At 43.9% G+C, this 9,089-nt stretch overlaps 2 long non-coding RNA genes across 2 annotated transcripts; one reads left to right on the top strand and one right to left on the bottom strand.

Annotated features, from left to right (window-relative positions):
- Positions 1–467: 467 nt before the first annotated feature.
- On the bottom strand, positions 468–1,304 carry LOC139839229 (uncharacterized). The gene is made up of 3 exons (XR_011756882.1): positions 1,176–1,304; positions 652–747; positions 468–526 (listed from the first exon to the last, which is right to left on the bottom strand). It is a non-coding gene; the product is annotated as an uncharacterized lncRNA (long non-coding RNA).
- Positions 1,305–3,884: 2,580 nt separating this feature from the next.
- Positions 3,885–7,238, top strand: LOC127296100 (uncharacterized). Its single transcript, XR_011743799.1, has 2 exons — positions 3,885–5,164; positions 5,957–7,238. It is a non-coding gene; the product is annotated as an uncharacterized lncRNA (long non-coding RNA).
- Positions 7,239–9,089: the final 1,851 nt, after the last annotated feature.

The raw sequence follows: 9,089 nt of genomic DNA on the forward strand, positions 1-9,089 counted from the left end.
AGCCTTTCCCTGCAGGTGAATTCTCTTTTATCTTCCTGCAAACAACCCTTTCTTTCCTCACTTTAGGAGGAATAATTTCAGCAGCACATTCATCACGTGTGCTTTCAGCAGCCTCGCCGTCACGTGGAACATCATTGACAACGGCATTACCCTTAGCAGACTTTGCTTTCGCAGGGTATTTCCGGTAATATGTAGTCAATTTCTCCTGGTGCTGAGCTAATTTAGCAGCTTGTCTCTCCTTTTCCTTCGCAAGCTGTTCTTCAACCATATAATCCTGAGTAACTATTTGAGTACCAGCCACAGACTGAGATTGGGTTTCTTCCATCACAGGTGTAGCTTCAACTGGTTCAGATTCAAGAACTTGCCGCAGAGGAGTATAATCAAAAACAGGGCTGCCCATGTTACCCTTCTCAACAGCAGAGTCTGTCAAAAACTGGGGGATATAAGAAACGCTGTAAACTCGTTTGAGAATATGCAGCAAAATCCTGGTTCAGCAAATCCAGAGATTCTCTTATAGTCTTGTCAGCTGCATAACACAAACAAAAAACACAAAAAAAGAGTAAAAATGTAATCAAGAAAGCTTGTATGGATTGCAGGAAAAGGAAGTTCACTAGAAAATGTTAGTGAGGTTCACATATGTATGTTCCTAACCTGACTCATCAGCATCATCTGTCATATTAGAAGATAAATTCCCCAAACCAGAAAACACAGCATCACCAGAATCATCAACATGATCAAATACCTTCCCTAAAAAATACAAAAAACAAAAAAAATTCAATGTCAGAAACATAGGAAAAAAATTCATGTTCAGACTTATACTTCCTATGTGCAGCAAAATGTTAATTTCATGATTCACTTTTAAAAAAAAAACAGCCTGTACATGAAAATAAACATTATACATAGGAAGAATGAACATAATTAATACAGTGAGTTCAATTAAATGACAAGTAGTTCATAACATGTGCTATACAGAAACACAGATAAATAGATAGAACCCTAAATGGTGACCACGGGGAATTATAACACAGAAAAAAGCCTACAGAAAAGCAAACCCTAGAACAAAAAAAAATGGGCCAGTCATAGGACAGAACAAAAACATGGATATTTCATTTTTGACAACGCAAGAATAAAGCATGAATTTATGGGTAGTAAAAATACAAATCCGAAAAACAAACCTCCACCACCAGTCGAAGCATCCTTATCCATCACTCACAGAGAAATAAAAAGAGGAACGGACTCCCAAACCAAAAATTGAAGCCGACCAGCCCGTCTGGGACGAACTAGAACCACCGCGAAGAAGAATCGGAGTAGCGCCGGAGTTCCAACCGCCGGCCGAACGGGGAAATATCGCCGGCAAACACCGAAGACGGCGAGGAAGAGCAAACTGCAGCGAACCTAGGGTTTAGACCAAAGGGGAAATGGTGGATTTCGAGTAGAACGAAGGAATAGCAACAGGGGACGGGGGATAGCAAACGATGCGGGGGGCAGCAGTTACCTAGAGCGCCGCCGCCATTGCAGAGAGGATGTAGCAGTTTCGGGATGTCCGCCTGCGAGTGGGGGAAGTGGGGAGAGCGAAGGAGAAGGCGCAGACAAGAGGAGTAAAAAGAGGAGTTGTGAAATAACTGCACCAAATTTATATTAAAAAAAAAGGAGGCAACAATAAAAAAAAACACTGAAACGTTACCTTTGTCAGTAAGATAGAAACAAACAGGAAGTTCACATTTAACTGCGACTGCGATTCACTTTGTCTAAAAAAAAGAAAAAATATAGGATGGGAGGGTCACACCCGCACTGTCCCCACAACCATTACGAAGTTCACTTGAAAAACACGTCAGGGGTTCACTCATCTTGAAAAAAGGTATTTGGGTATGTTTTAAAAACATTAATTGATTTCCTAATATAGCGGGTAGGAGTTCCCCACCACAATTACGAAGTGCATACGTAAACGCAAGGAGTTCACTAATCTTAAAAAAGGTATTACACTATATTTTAAAAATTTATTAAAAAACCTTTTTTTCTTTTCCTAGTAGGGGGGGGGCCCCCCCCAACCCCCCCCCCCCCCCCCTTTAATGGTACAAGAATAAAATAAATTAACACTGGTTAATTTATACTTGGAGTTAAAGAAAAAGAATACCAGAAGTAAACTGACAGCAGTTCACGTAATAAAGTAACAGCAGTTCATTTTCAGATAAAAAAAGATAAAAACATGCGTATGAATGGAAAAACAATAATACAACAAAATTGGATAGTACATTAAAGGGAAGTTCACAACTTACAAACAGAGAGATACATACATGCTCGATGTGGGTTTACATGTGAAATAGAGGCCACAACTTATCTGAAAGATGAAAATCAAACATGCAATTGACAAAAGTTCATGCATTCCGGTAGTTCACATCATAAAAATAAAGAAGTTCATTTGTTATAACACCAACAAACATGCACTGCTGGTAATGAAAAACAGAGCAGAGACTTGTAAGCTACGAAAAAACCCACAGATAACAAGCATTATCTGGATTCTGTTACTACATCAAAGTGTAAGCATGAACACCACCGCGTCATCACTGCATCAACTGAGGAAAACATAACTACACAAGCATATGCAAATACCGAACTAAGCAAAAGAACATAGATCTGTGAAAACAAAATTCGTGGATAAGGATCAAAGCAAACCTATCAAAACAAAAATCCTACAGGGGAGAGAGACCCAATACCATTACCGAAGACAAACAAAGCGCGAGAATATAACGGCGGAGCCATCAACCTCGAGGATTTCACGTAGAAGAACGCCGAAGCTGTGCGACGGCCATCGGGAAAAACAAATCTGCAGATCAAGATAAAAAAGATAAGAGCAATGTCCGGATAGCATAGAAGAAACTGTGCCGCAGACATCGACGATCTGCGATGCACCAGTGGAGAACAAATTCGTCGATGGAGCGTCGGACACGAGCACGGAGATGAGCCGCCACCGTCGCCGAAGTTCTAAGAAACGCATCGAGCAAAAGGGAGGAGCTCGGGAGCGAGCAAGGGAGGAAATCGCCAGGGAGGAGCTCGGGAGCGAGCAGGGAGGAAAACGCCAGGGAAGAGCTCGGGAGCGAGCAGGGAGGAAATCGCCATGGAAGAGCTCGGGAGCGAGCAGGGAGGGGTGGGGAGCGAGCACGGAGGAGGTGGGTAGCGAGCGGGAGGTGGGACACGTAACGGTTCGCTGTCTCGTAGGAAGTTCACACGCGCGCGGGAGCGGGGCGCGAGCGGGACGTGGGACGCGAAAATATGAAGACTCACGGGAAGTTCGCATGCGATAAGTTAGGAAGTTCAGAAAGGGTTCGAGAATAGTTATTATATATATATATATATATATAGGACATATTCATGCTACACCCGGGTGTAGTTACTCTCAGGTGTGTTTCACACAATCTAGGTAGTATCTATCATACCGAAGAGTATATACATGTAGTATGAAGTATATAAGAATATCTTGGTAGTATATATACTACTTTGTAGGTAGTATGTACACTTTTTTACGTACACTATTTCTTTACGTATAAATATGCATGTATTTTGTATATATAGTGCAAACTATGGGTGTATTTAATTTTTTTCCACCAAAGTTGGTATGGAGTATCTTAGATATAGTGTACAAACATACTCAAACCAATAAAGTATGTTATATACTTCCGTATGGTAGTATATGAGACGTGGGTGTAGTTACACCCAGGAGTAGGAAGTATTTATCATATATATATATATATATATATATATATATATATATATATATATATATATATATATAGAAACTCTATTAGACCCCTGGGTGCAGAATAGTAATTCTACTCCCGGGTCGGTTCAACCGAGCCGGTTGGCGTAGCGTTCGCACCGAACCTGGCAACCTACCGCTGTACCGCATCGCATATGTCGTAATTTTCTTTTGCATTTTATACTCCGGCGGTTTTGTTTGGGAGCTAGCCCACTACGCAGCCGTACCTGAACTTTTTTTTACTGACTTTTTCTAATCGAGGTGCGGTTTGGAGATTGGAATCGAGGTGCGGCGGCGACCGGTTTCGGGCCTGGCGGCCGCGGCGGGGTAGCGTTCGGCTGAATCGGGAGCCAGGCGAGTAGGGGGTTGGTTCTGCGCTCTCGCTGGAGTCGACGACGCCGTGGCCGGCCGGCCGAATCGGCGGCATGGTGAGCAAGCGGGTCGTAGCTGCCGGTGGCATCGGCATCGCCCCATCTTCTCCTTTCTCTACCACAAGTGCTGTGCTGCCTTCCGCCGGTCATGCTGCGGCAGCCCGGCAAGTGGCGTCTCACAAACTCGGTCCGCGTTCATCTTCGGTTCAGTCTAAATTTTTCCGGTACGATCCATGCGACCTCTTCTCCGGCAAACTGCATCCGCTGTATGTGCAGACGAGAAACGCGTCCACAATTACATCGATCCGCACTGACTTATTTGGTTTAGCCACTAGTACTAGCAGCCACACTGAATAAAATTTGCCTGTTCTATCTTTTCCAGTGCGAGGGTACTCTTGGAGGTTGCTTTGCTTCTGCTAGTATATTCTATTATGGTGATTCCGTTTGGTAGCAGCGGTGCAGCACCATTTCCTCACAATTTATTTGATAGATATTGCATACTGCTTGTGTTTGCATATATTTTATACATTGATTAGTGCTGCTGATTTAGTCATTGATGCAAATATGGTGCAAGTTATTTAGTAAGTTATCTTTAGAATTACTTTTTCACTGCACATACTCTTTGTGGAATTAAATTGATGACAAATTGCATGCTATTCTTGAATAAAGCAACCTGTATAATTATGTTTTTACTGCACGGAAAGTGCAGTTGCCGGCCGTTCCTTTATGGTCAATTTTTCAATCAGAACTAGCAAGGAGGTAAAACATGTTGCTGGTAATTATGTCATGTTCTTTGAAGTTGACATAATAGTACAGACCTAGCAATTGTTGTGTTTATGTTTAGCTTTGGAAAATGGATTCATCCTGTACTAGAGAGTTCTCATTACCCATTATTATTTTCCATGGATTAGAAACTTAAGCATTCCCAGTATGCAATGATTTCCATTCTCAGGTCTTCTTTTGTTGGCAGTGAGGATTATTCAAGCATTGGTTGCTACTGATGTTTCAGATTATTTTTACCTCCTAATGAGGCATCAAGGTACAACTGCATAGATATTTATTCATTACCTATTCATATTTCTTTCTTCACCAATTGCTTTTAAAGGCATTACCCCCTTTCATAAGCTGTAGAGTGGGCAATAAAAAACTTTAATTGTTGACATAAGTAAAATTAGTAACGTGTCTTGCTTGGTCTAATGAAAATAATATTACTGAAAGATATCTATACTTTGTTGCTGTAAATTTTCGTTTCGAGTTCAGTTGGATCATTTTTCTTTTTGCATGGAGGTTAGCATTCAAATGAACCAATCCAACATTTTTCACTTACCTATGGACCATTTGTTTTTGAGGTCTTAGGGGGTGGGGCAGGGAGAGATACCTCATAGCTTGTTGCATTCACTCGAAGCTGACTTGGAACATTAATAAGTTCAGATTACAAATGCCCAGGGAGATAGGGTAATGCCACACTAGCCTAGGCAGGAGAGCAGAAAAGAGCGGTAATAGAGCAGACCTGTTTTTATCAGCCATTGCATTATTTTTTACATGAAGTGCATTTAAACCACCAGGAATTCGAATGACCCAGCTAGCCCCCCTTGTCGGCTCCATCACATCTGCTCGATGTGGTTTAGTGTACTAACCGTACTCGCATAGTCGCATCACTGGCCGGCCGACATACTTTCCTTTCGCTTATTTTACGTTGCTTGACCAAGCTAGTCGCCCTTGTCAGCTCCATCGCACCTGCTCGGGGTGGTTTAGGTACCAATCGTACTCGCATCACTGGCCGATGTAATATCATTTCGCTTCTTTTACGTTGCTTGGGACAATTTTGAAGGCGGGCGTCGAGAGCTTTCAACGGCGAGGGCGCAGGCGCGCGACAGCTGTAGTTGTCCTTGTCGGCCAATGGTAGCATTGCATCGAGGCAGGCGGTGCTGCGGGAACTTTCGACAGCCGTCGGTGGCTCGTCGGCTGACGGCAACATCAAGGAAAGTGGCGCTGCGAGAGGCGCCACGGTGTGGTGGGTGGCTGGCACAGCAGCGACCGGCGCGAGAAGCTTCACCACATGGTGGGCCTGGACTGCGACGGAGTGGGTAAGTAACAAATTCTATGCCAAATGAATTTACCTGACTATAATTTTGAATTGATATATTATCATTCCCGGCAACATATTGTGTTGTAATCATTTATGGCCGAAGATACTAACAAGAAAACCACTAAAGAACAACTTATGTGTTTAACCCTGCAATATTGTAGAACATATATTCCAGTTCAGGGAACCCGGATACATTAAACCAAAATCTTGTGTTTTTCTGTTCCTGTGTTGAAGATCCTGTGAATCAAAGAAGCTTTTTCTCTTGCAAAGTCCCCTAGTCATGCCGAAAAAATATCAAGGATAGGTGTAGCTGACTAATGCCCACACCCAAGGTATAATCAAAAAGTGTTCTCCCATCCATGTTCATGACTCCAGGATGCAACTCTACATACTATGAATGTGGCTAATTCATCTTTGTTTTAATTTTTTTGTTTGTTAATGTTTGGTAGGCAGAGTATATAGTTATCCTGAATCCGAATGTAGGCTTACAGGGTCCGACTAGTCTCTACATCATAGTAAATATACGGATGATGATGTGACAATGAACATTCTTATCTTCTTAAAGGCCATGTCACCTTCGTACTGAATCAATTTTTGCCAAGGGAATTCTTTGGTTGCAATTATGTTCAGTTTCTTGAATCTTATGCTAATTCTGACCCCATTTTTCAGGACAGCCAGTAATGTTCAAAATATTAAGAGGAACTGGGATGTGTCCTTCTCCTGGGGTACACATTGAAATGTAGAGCTGCACCGCATGTTCTGGTCTTCAGCGTCTAGACACCTAGTAGGATGGAAATAGAACATCAAAGCATAGTGTACTGGAGTTGTTGATGTAACTAGATAATTTGCACTGACTGTAATTTCTTACGTTCACGTATTTCATTTATTTTCGATATGCACTTTATTCTATGGGCACATGAGGTCATTCCTGAAATACCTAGAGACATGTGTGCATGTCGACATATGTTTTGTTTGCATGAAGTTCTTACCTACTCAGGCACATAAATCTTACGTTGTGTAAACAGGCCGTCCTTTTTTCTCATGGGCACATCAGAACCTGTCAGCTAGTTTTACGTACATTTATTATAGTGTAATCCTTTTAATCGAATTTTGAAGTTGCCTCGAAAATTTCTTCGCGTTATTTAGGTGTAATCTATTCTTTTATCAAATTCTTAGGTTACCTCAACTGGTTGGGTTCGTTAGCAGATTTTATTAGCTAGGTTATTTATCTTACATCGATGTTGGACACACGGGTTGGCTTGGTATCTTTTCTTGTCGCATGCAAGGATTCTTCCACCGCACCAATAAAATCTTACGTGGTGGAAAAGTCCAGCGGACAGCTGAGCCTGTGACGAGCGCTCATGAGCAAGCGACGTAATTTTACGGTACCTGGCGCGCGAGCAGTTGAAAACTGGTGCGGACGCGCAGACCGGTAGAGCCACTGCCGATATGTGGGTGGGCGGGCCAGGCGGGGAGCAGAATAATATTCTGCCCCCAGGGAGTCAAATAGCGCGTCTCTATATATATATATATATATATATATATATATATATATATATATATATCTTGGGTACGTAATCCCGAGCACTCACAAGCAACGCAAGGATGCGGTGCAAATGGCATTAGGATTCAGGAGCAATCGGAGTAGTAGCGTAGCCAAATCCCTCCTCGCGGCACCGCCGCATATCTAAAACCTAACGAGCTAATCATCCCTTGCATCAACGCATAACCACAGGCGCCGAGCAGCTAGTTCACCCACCATCGTGTGCTGCACCTGCATTTGATCAAAACGCAAGAAAAGCTCCCGAACAAAATCACAGGAACTGTTGCATCTAGGGGAGGAGAAGAAGACGATCGAGGTCCATTTGAAAGTAGGAAAGGGGGAAATTCGAGGGAAATTTTCGACACTATAATAAATGGAGGAGCGGGTAAGGGATCTGAAATCCCGGATCTCACAGTGTCATGGTGCTGCACCCGGATCTGGAAGTGGATGCCCATTAGAGTCTTCACCGTCAGCTTCATGGCGGCACCTCGGTGGCCTCGTCCAGACCGTCGGACGTCCTTCCTTCCCACCCCACCCACTGCTCGCGCTGCTAGGGTTTTAGGAGGTCGGCCTTGTGCTTGTTGATGCACCCCTTGGAGGTTCACGGCTCGTCAAGTTCGTAGGTCAGATGCGTTCTTATAACCTGCGGATTTCTGTTAGGGAATCACGCTTACGTTCCCATAATCACGCGCACTTGAAAAATGGAGAATAACGGCATCGACTGGACTGGGGTGCGTTGGACGCAGCCGTGAGGTTCGTTTACATGCATGAAGCCAATGCGCGTGCCCGTGGGTTGTTTGTTGCAGAAACTGGCGCTCGGGGGCGGCAAGGCCGGGGGAGGAGTTGGTGGAGACGGAGTACTACAAAGACCTCGGCGGCGTCGGCAAGCAGCACCACAACGGTCCGTCTCTGCAATCTTCCTGCTGCCCAGTGTGACCATTTGGTCTCTGAATCATGAGCTGTTAAATTAACTTGGTGCAGTCCTGCATACTGGGACGGGCTTCATCAAGATGACAAGCCCACTGGCGCCTCGTTTGAACTCTCCGAAGACCCAGATTCCACAGAGCGCCACGCTTCCTGCAAGGGGAATCCTGCCACCAACGAGTGGTTCCCGTCGCCAGCTGATGAGCTGACACGGTAGCCGGTAGGGCAGACAGATGATCCTGGTTGTCTGTTCTTTCGCTCTTACGATACAAGTCGGCATTTCTGCACTTCTCATGATCCGTGAACGAGCGATACGATTCTGTTCAAGAACCCTACTGCATCCGTTAGCGGTAACCAGGCAATCGTTTGCTTCTTTCAGGTGTACCAGGCGTGAGGCGTCAGACAAGC

Source organism: Lolium perenne, chromosome 4, assembly GCF_019359855.2.
Source record: "Lolium perenne isolate Kyuss_39 chromosome 4, Kyuss_2.0, whole genome shotgun sequence".
Taxonomy (NCBI): domain Eukaryota; kingdom Viridiplantae; phylum Streptophyta; class Magnoliopsida; order Poales; family Poaceae; genus Lolium; species Lolium perenne.